Consider the following 9,485-nt stretch of genomic DNA (forward strand, 5'->3'; position numbering starts at 1 on the left):
ACCCAATATTCTCCCAGAGGACCACTCAATATGTGGGGAGTGGTAACGGAGCCAGGGTATTCCCAGTAAAATCTCATCCATTCCCTCGGGTAGGACTAGAAGGGAAATAATCTCCTGGTGGGAAGGGGACATGGACAACGAGAATGGAACAGTCTGGTGTGTGATTTGTTGTGGAAGTGTCGACCCATTCACAACTCTAACAGTTACAGGTTTGGCGAGCATAACAAGTGGTACAGCGTGGCGCAGAGCAAAAGCAGAGGACATGAAATTTCCCTCTGCTCCTGAATCCACACAAAGCTCGACTGGTAGAGTGGATGAGTCAAACAGGATTGTCCCTTTAAAGGACAATTTGGAGGAAAAAGCCGCTGTGTCTAGTGAACCTCCCCCTAAGGTTACTAGACGCGATCGTTTTCCCGACCGCCGTGGACATTTATTAGTGTAATGTCCTCGTTGGTGACAATTTTTACAAACCATGGGTACTCGAGCGGCCTGAGACTTAGGTCCCGCTCGAGAAACCTCCATGGGCTCATGGGAGTCGGACGCCAAAACGGAAGATTCAAGAGGTCTGGCGAAGGTGGGAGCCAGTTTAAACCTCTGCCTACACTGGGTCTGCTCTAACCTTCGTTCGTGAAAACGGAGGTCGATGCGGGTAGATAGAGAAATAAGCTCCTCCAGTGTGGCAGGTATCTCCCTAGTGGCTAAGGCGTCCTTCACGTGGTCTGCCAGTCCCCTCCAGAACACCGGAATAAGAACTTTATCCGACCACTCTAACTCCGAGGCTAGAGTCCGGAACTGGATGGCAAACTGACTGACCACGGACGAACCCTGAGTGATTGTCAATAACTGGAGCGCGGTATCGTGTGTAATACGGGGTCCCAAAAAGACCTGCTTCAGAGCATCCAGAAAGAGCGGAGCACTCTGTACCACACGGTCATCACGCTCCCAAAGTGGCGTTGCCCACTCCAACGCCCTGCCCGACAAGAGAGATAAAATAAATCCCACTTTCGCCCGTTCCGTAGGGAAACGCGCCACCAGGAGCTCAAGGTGTATGGAGCACTGGCTTACGAATCCACGACATTGTTTACTGTCACCAGCAAACTTGTCAGGAAGCGGGAGACGGGATAAAGTCGGGGCAGAGGTGGCAGCGGACAAACTGGCTGCGGCTACACTTGCAGCCTGAACAGCGACAGCAGTGACATCCACAGCTGAGGTTGAACGCTCTAGAGCCGCCAACCTTCCCTCCAGCTGCTGGATGTACCGCTGTAAACGCTGATCGTCTGCCATTTACTAGCCAGACCCTGGCGCTAGTATTCTGTTAGGACTGGCGGAACGCACCAAGAAAGATGTAATAGATGCGTTCGCAGTCCGGGGTCCACCGTGCAGATAAAAACCTGCTGCTAGTAAATGGCAGCGTAATATGGCGGTGGAAGCGAACCCGGTAAAACCACAGGTCCGCAATACCGCACTAAAGAGTGCAAGCAAGACACGACCCCAAGACACAGGATTGAAGTCCGATTAGACCACTTGCTGACACAACACCGCAACAGGGTGTGTAAGGCAACTCTTATAATTAGAGCACCGAAGTGCGAACTGTGCCGTGCTGGCAGGCACCACTAAGCACCCAGACGTGGGTCAGGAAGCGCACTACTGGCGCGTGGCGCCGCACTGGCGGTCACAGCAATAGACGCTGATACGTGTGTGACACATTGAGAGATTAGTCGGGCGCTAGATAGCAGCCATACTCCATACGCGAACAGTCATACAATAGGGTAGGGGTATTTAATGAACGACTTGCACTCACAACAAACACACGTATTCAATTGTAAGACAATACTAGCGCATGGCCGTGCGGTCATGCGCAGTTTATATAGCAGCAGCACAGGAAGTGGCTACAGTACCTTTGCCCTTCCAAGACCTGCCAAAAGGACCAATGGAATGTGCTGCAGAGCCTGAGCACATGACCCTCGATCTCCAACGGGAGATCTTACCCTGGACATGCTCAGTACGTGCAGACAAGGACTTAGTCCCAGAGAAGTCCGCTCGCTGCTGACCAGCACTGACTTTAATGGCAGAGACTGGAGAAGCGGCAGTAACTCTCTGAACAGAGTGAGAATGAGCAAGACGCTGGGACCGACGTCTTTGCTGAGCAGAATCCACTGCGGCTGGACAAGAATGGGAGACCGCAGCGGAGGTGGCTCGAGATTCCCCCTGTGCAGAAGCGGGAACTCGACCCCTAACAAACGTAGAGATGAAATAGATTTAGCAAAGTGAGGCCCGACTTTCTGAACAGAGCGAGGATAGGAAAGGTAACTTTGCGGTCAACACAAAACCCTACAAACAACCACGCAAAAGGGGGCAAAAAGACCCTCCGTACCGAACTAACGGCACAGAGGTACACCCTCTGCGTCCCAGAGCTTCCAGCAAGCAAGAAAAAGCAAAAAAGCAAGCTGGACAGAAAAAAAACAGCAAACAAATAGCAAAAGCAGAACTTAGCTATGCAGAGCAGCAGGCCACAGGAACGATCCAGGAGGAAACAGGTCCAATACTAGAACATTGACTGGAGGCCAGGATCAAAGCACTAGGTGGAGTTAAATAGAGCAGCAGCTAACGACTTCACCACATCACCTGAGGAAGGAAACTCAGAAGCCGCAGTACCACTCTCCTCCACCAACGGAAGCTCACAGAGAGATTCAGCCAAAGTACCACTTGTGACCACAGGAGGGAGCTCTGCCACAGAATTCACAACAGGTTTCCACTGTTTAGGCACATCAGGGGCTCTCCAAACACGACATGGCGTCCGATCTCAATTCCAGCCAATTCTGCGTTGAAAAAGTAAAACAGTGCTCCTTCCCTTCCGAGCTCTCCCGTGTGCCCAAACAGGGGTTTACCCCAACATATGGGGTATCAGCGTACTCAGGACAAATAGGACAACTTTTGGGGTCCAATTTCTCCTGGTACCCTTGGGAAAATACAAAACTGGGGGCTAAAAAATAATTTTTGTGGGAAAAAAAAGATTTTTTATTTTCACGGCTCTGCGTTATAAACTGTAGTGAAACACTTGGGGGTTTAAAGTTCTCACAACACATCTAGATGAGTTCCCTGGGGGGTCTAGTTTCCAAAATGGTGTCACTTGTGGGGGGTTTCTACTGTTTAGGTACATTAGGGGCTCTGCAAACGCAATGTGACGCCTGCAGGCTATTCCATCGAAGTCTGCATTCCAAATGGCACTCCTTCCCTTCCGAGCCCTCCCATGTGCCCAAACGGTGGTTCCCCCCACATATGGGGTATCAACGTACTCAGGACAAATTGGACAACAACTTTTGGGGTCGAATTTCTCCTCTTACCCTCGGGAAAATACAAAACTGGGGGCTAAAAAATAATTTTTTGGGGAAAGTTTTTTATTTTTTATTTTCACGGCTCTGCGTTACAAACTGTAGTGAAACACTTGGGGGTTCAAAGCTCTAACAGCACATCTAGATGAGTTCCTTAGGGTGTCTAGTTTCCAAAATGGTGTCACTTGAGGGGGGTTTCTACTGTTTAGTTACATTAGGGGCTCTGCAAACGCAATGTGACACCTGCAGACCATTCCACCTAAGTCTGCATTCCAAATGGAGCTCCTTCCCTTCCAAGCCCTCCCATGTGCCCAAACAGTGGTTCCCCCCACTTATGGGGTATCAGCGCACTCAGGACAAATTGGACAACACATTTTGGGGTCCAATTTCTCCTGTTACCCTCGGGAAAATACAAAACTGGGGGCTAAAAAATAATTTTTGTGGGAAAAAATTTTTGTTTTATTTTTACGGTTCTGCATTATAAACTTCTGTGAAGCCCTTGGTGGGTCAAAGCGCTCACCACACATCTAGATAAGTTCCTTAGGGGGTCTACTTTCCAAAGTGGTGTCACTTGTTGGGGGTTTCAATGTTTAGGCACATCAGTGGCTCTCTAAACGCAACATGGCGTCCCATCTCAATTCCTGTCAATTTTGCATTGAAAAGTCAAACGGCGCTCCTTCCCTTCCGAGCTCTCCCATGCGCCCAAACAGTAGTTTACCCCCACATATGGGGTATCAGCGTACTCAGGACAAATTGGACAACAACTTTTGGGGTCCAATTTCTTCTCTTACCCTTGGGAAAATAAAAAATTGGGGGCGAAAATATAATTTTTGTGAAAAAATATGATTTTTTATTTTTACGGTTCTGCATTATAAACTTCTATGAAGCACTTGGTGGGTCAAAGTGCTCACCACACCTCTAGATAAGTTCCTTAGGGGGTCTACTTTCCAAAATGGTGTCACTTGTGGGTGGTTTCAATGTTTAGGCACATCAGGGGCTCTCCAAACGCAACATGGTGTCCCATCTCGATTCCAGTCAATTTTGCATTGAAAAGTCAAACGGCGCTCCTTCGCTTCTGAGCTCTGTCATGCGCCCAATCAGTGGTTTACCCCCACATATGGGGTATCAGTGTACTCAGGACAAATTGTTCAACAACTTTTGGGGTCCATTTTCTCCTGTTACCCTTGGTAAAATAAAACAAATTGGAGCTGAAATAAATTTTTTGTGAAAAAAAGTTAAATGTTCATTTTTATTTAAACATTCCAAAAATTCCTGTGAAGCACCAGAAGGGTTAATAAACTTCTTGAATATGGTTTTGAGCACCATGAGGGGTGCAGATTTTAGAATGGTGTCACACTTGTGTATTTTCTATCATATAGACCCCTCAAAATGACTTCAAATGAGATGTGGTCCCTAAAAAAAAATGGTGTTATAAAAATGAGAAATTGCTGGTCAACTTTTAACCCTTATAACTCCCTAACAAAAAAAATTTTTGGTTCCAAAATTATGCTGATATAAAGTAGACATGTGAGAAATGTTACTTATTAAGTATTTTGTGTGACATATCTCTGTGATTTGTTTGCATAAAAATTCAAATTTGGAAAATTGCGAAATTTTCATAATTTTCGGCAAATTTCCATTTTTTTCACAAATAAACGCAGGTACTATCAAATAATTTTTACCACTATCATGAAGTACAATATGTCACGAGAAAACAGTGTCAGAATCACTGGGATCCGTTGAAGCGTTCCAGAGTTATAACCTCATAAAGGGACAGTGGTCAGAATTGTAAAAGTTGGCCCGGTCATTAACGTGCAAACCACCCTTGGGGGTAAAGGGGTTAAGGATGATATTGATTTTATTTTTTCCTTGCACATTTTAATTGTACCTTGTATATGATTACTTTTTTGTACTCTTCCGCTGAATAAACTATTTTGCACCATTGTGGGGCTGAACAGCTCCTCCTTTTGCCCATTTTTTTAGTGCTAATAATTGTGATTTTAACTGGGGGCTGTTAAACATATGGTAATTATGTAGAACAGCTCAAAGCCACACCCCATTAGTAAATACCATAAAATTTAGCACTAATTAAAAGAAAACACATTTCTGCTACCATATGGTGGATTTTAAAAAGCAAAAAACCCTGAATAATCAGTGGAGCAGGGAGAATAAAATAAGAGTATAAACTTGTCACTTTTGTCTTTGTGACAGGTCAACGATAAAGAACTTGTCTCTGCTGTATCTAAGATTAACTATACTGATATCAGGGTACATGATGTGGCCCATTTAGCAGGGTCAGCGGAATGACTGGGTTTATTTAATATGAAAATTGTCTCTTCAGAGAGAAAGAGGACTTGAACTGAACTCTTTAGCGTCATCTGTTGGAAGTAGCAAGCAACCCTTTAACAAGTTTTGGAATATGACATAGGATAAAAATCAAATCAGAATCTCAATTTGCAGATGGAGCGCCCGCTAGGGCCTAGGAGTACTCGGTACCAAGTCTGGTCATCGTTAAAGGTGTGGTCACGGTGGCAGCGACCCGGTCCGTGGCCCTGGGAGTCCAAATTAAAGGGAAGGTCTTTAAAGGGGTTATAAGAAATAAGAATGTTTGTGATGCCACCTATGATATACGGTTAGGGGTGACAGATGCTGCTTAAAGGGGTCCTCTGGGTAGTGATGGCTCTACAGCAAGGATGGTACGGCTTCCCACAGGTGAATCTGGGTCCCCAGGGCTCCCAGTGTAATAGGAAAAGATAGTGTAGTGCCAGAAATAATCAGAAAACGCAAGGATGCAGTCTCTTTACCTAGTTTACTGGTGGTTTACGGCCACAGTCCAGGGTACCAGCAACAAGTGACGGCGGAGTCCAGGCAGCCTGGAAACGAGTTGAATTCCCCTTGTCAGTTCAGATTGGGAGCCTTCTTCTATGCGCTGAATAATAGTTCCTTGCTGAATATGGCTTCTTTCACTGTCCTCTCTCACTCTCTGTCCTGAGACTGTACCTGCATGTTAGGCAGCACAAGCCATTTTGTAGGGGCCTCTATTCACTGTGACTCCAGGCTCTGTATGTTGCTGTACCTCAGGGTGTAGATGTGGTCAAGTTACTTTCAATCTCCTGCCCTCCAGCTTCTGCTGTGGGGAAAACAGTCCCACACAGCCTCGGACTCCTGGTGTCCGGTCTCTGCGCTTCAGAGTGGAGGGAACCCAGTCGCAGCTCCCCTCCAGCTCCTCACTTCTCCTCTGCTCCTTCCTCCTTCACTGTCTCACACAATGTAAACTCCTCCTCCAAGCCAGAATATACATCTAGGGAAGCTCCCCTGGAACCGGGTCAAGAGCTTCCCCTTCTGGCCTAGAGTCAGAAAGTGTTGCATGTACAGATTACCTGTCAAAGGGATCATCCTCGTTTCTAGGCATGGCATCACCCTCCCCGAGAGGAAGGAAATACCACTGTGGTTCCTGAACTCCTGGGGTGCCACACAGACATGGTGTTTTGGGCTGTTGGCCTTCGTCAGTGCAAAGTATGAGAACTGATTTGGCTAGGTGAGAGGCCCTGGACTGGGGTCTAAGGGTTAAGGTTTCTCCTTGTGGAGAGTGACATACCAGCTCTGGCTTTTCAAGGTAAGGAGGCTTATTCGCCGTGCAATGCTCTTCTGGGAAATGTAATATGCAAATTGCCTTTTCAGAAGGAAAGAGGACTTGAGCTCCATAGCGCAACCTGTTGGAAGTAGCGATTCTCAGTCTTATTAAACAGAGGTTCTTCAGTGAACTCTTGAAAATAAGTGGAGATAAGTTGTATTTTCTGTTTCTACAACAGTGTTTCAGCCAGACAGTGTATCTAGAAATGATAAAAGCTGCTAAGTGACTGGCAGTGAACATGTGATGCATCATGTGACTCTACAAAACCAAGAAGTGTTTCCTTTCCCTAGATAGACAAAATGCACACAAACACATAAACTTTTATAGCTTGCATATATCTGGACTTTTGTAATGCTGGTACCATGGTCAGGATGCTGGGGCTCCTTTGCATGACAGCAGTGCAGGAGGACATGGATAATAAAAGATTCTTCATTCACAACTAGAGATGGGCGAACCCAGTCACGGACCCAGAACAAGGACTTCTCATTGGATGTTTCCCACGCTGTCATCTGTATGACAGCAAGACAAACACCAGCGACTCTGATCGGCAGTAAGATTACTACCACAGGTCAGAAAGCTGCTGTTCCCATGCTGTCAGATGACAGCAAGAGCCAGCAGCTGTGATCGGTGGAAAAAAGTTTACTGCCGATCACAGTTGTTGACTGGTGAGAGATTACTACTCCCATCAGCCTACGCCTGCTTTAGCTGATAACAGCAAGAGCAAGTGCTTGTGCTATAAATACATTTTTTTTAAATGGCGTGGGGCTCTCTTCTATTTTTGATAACCAGCGCAAGCAAAACTGACAGCTGCGAGCTGCAACCCTCAGCTGTCAGCTTTATCATGGCTGGTTATCAAGAATAAATGGGTCCCCATGCCATTTTTAAAAATTATTTAAATAAATAATTAAAAAAACGCATGGGGTCCCATCATTTTTGGCAAACAACCAAGCTAAAGCAGACAGCTGGGAGTCTTTTCAGACTGGTCAGGGGCCATGGAAACTGCCCCCAGCCAAAAAATAGCAGTTTGCAGGCACCCTGTGACTGTCCAGGTTGAAAGCCATGTGAAAGTGAGGCACTGTGAGTACAGTGTCAGTGACTAGTGTGGACGTCATTGAGGTTACCACAGGTCACTGAAGCTGCATAGGATTAGACAGAGACAGGAAGAACCCATTTTACTCTACACTAATTACCATACAGACTCTACTTGTACTCCAAGGTCCCCTGGAGACTCCATTGAGTGAAGAACCACGTCGGGATGCACATAGGGAGAGTGCAAGGCCTTCTTATTAGGGTTAGGGTACCGTCACACAGTGCAATTTTGATCGCTACGACGGCACGATTCGTGACGTTCGAGCGATATAGTTATGATATCGCAGTGTCTGACACGCTCCTGCGATCAGGGACCCCGCTGAGAATCGTACGTCGTAGCAGATCGTTTGAAACTTTCTTTCGTCGTCTAGTGTCCCGCTGTGGCGGCATGATCGCATGCTGTAACATATATCGTATACGATGTGCGCATAGTAACCAACGGCTTCTACATCGCACATACGTCATGAAATTATCGCTCCAGCGTCGTACATTGCAAAGTGTGACAGCAGTCTACGACGCTGGAGCGATATTGTTACGATGCTGGAGCGTCACGGATCGTACCGTTGTAGCGATGAAAATTGCACTGTGTGACGATACCCTTAGTTGTGGACTGTGAAGCTTTTGGGAATTCAGGCTATTATAATCGTATGACCAAACTGTATGCCATATCTCCTGGGTGTTTTCTTAGCAGGATTGATATTGCTTCCCCGTACATAAATGAGCATCAATTGGATAAGGACGTTTGTACTTTTTTTCATTGCTTGGTTGTGTTACATGACATAAACTTTTTATAGAATGCCCGCTCAAACAGACACTACTATCATGTGTACTGTGTACTCACTACTATCGTTCTCTATGATCTAATATGTATTCTGGCTTGTTTCTTTATACCATATCTGAGCAATGTCAACTGATATATCCTATGACCTTTTAGAATCTGACCACTCATATCCTGTCATAATTAGCCCGATACATTTATGTTCAGCAACAATTTGTGATTGCCAGGAAGACAATTTGTTACCCAAATAAGCATGGACAAATCGAATTGTGTGGTTAGATGTCTCACTGTTATCCTAATAACCATAACATGAGGGTTTTTTCTGATTCTGGATTTACTCTTGCATTTTATTATAAAAGGGTGGGCCTCCACCTTTTGTCAAAGGTTATACAGGTCCTTCTCAAAAAATTATCATATAGTGTTAAATTTCATTATTTACCATAATGTAATGATTACAATTAAACTTTCATATATTATAGATTCATTATCCACCAACTGAAATTTGTCAGGTCTTTTATTGTTTTAATACTGATGATTTTGGCATACAACTCCTGATAACCCAAAAAACCTGTCTCAATAAATTAGCATATTTCACCCATCCAATCAAATAAAAGTGTTTTTTAATAACAAACAAAAAAACCAACAAATAATA

Source organism: Ranitomeya imitator, chromosome 6 (genome assembly GCF_032444005.1).
Source record: "Ranitomeya imitator isolate aRanImi1 chromosome 6, aRanImi1.pri, whole genome shotgun sequence".
Lineage (NCBI taxonomy): Eukaryota > Metazoa > Chordata > Amphibia > Anura > Dendrobatidae > Ranitomeya > Ranitomeya imitator.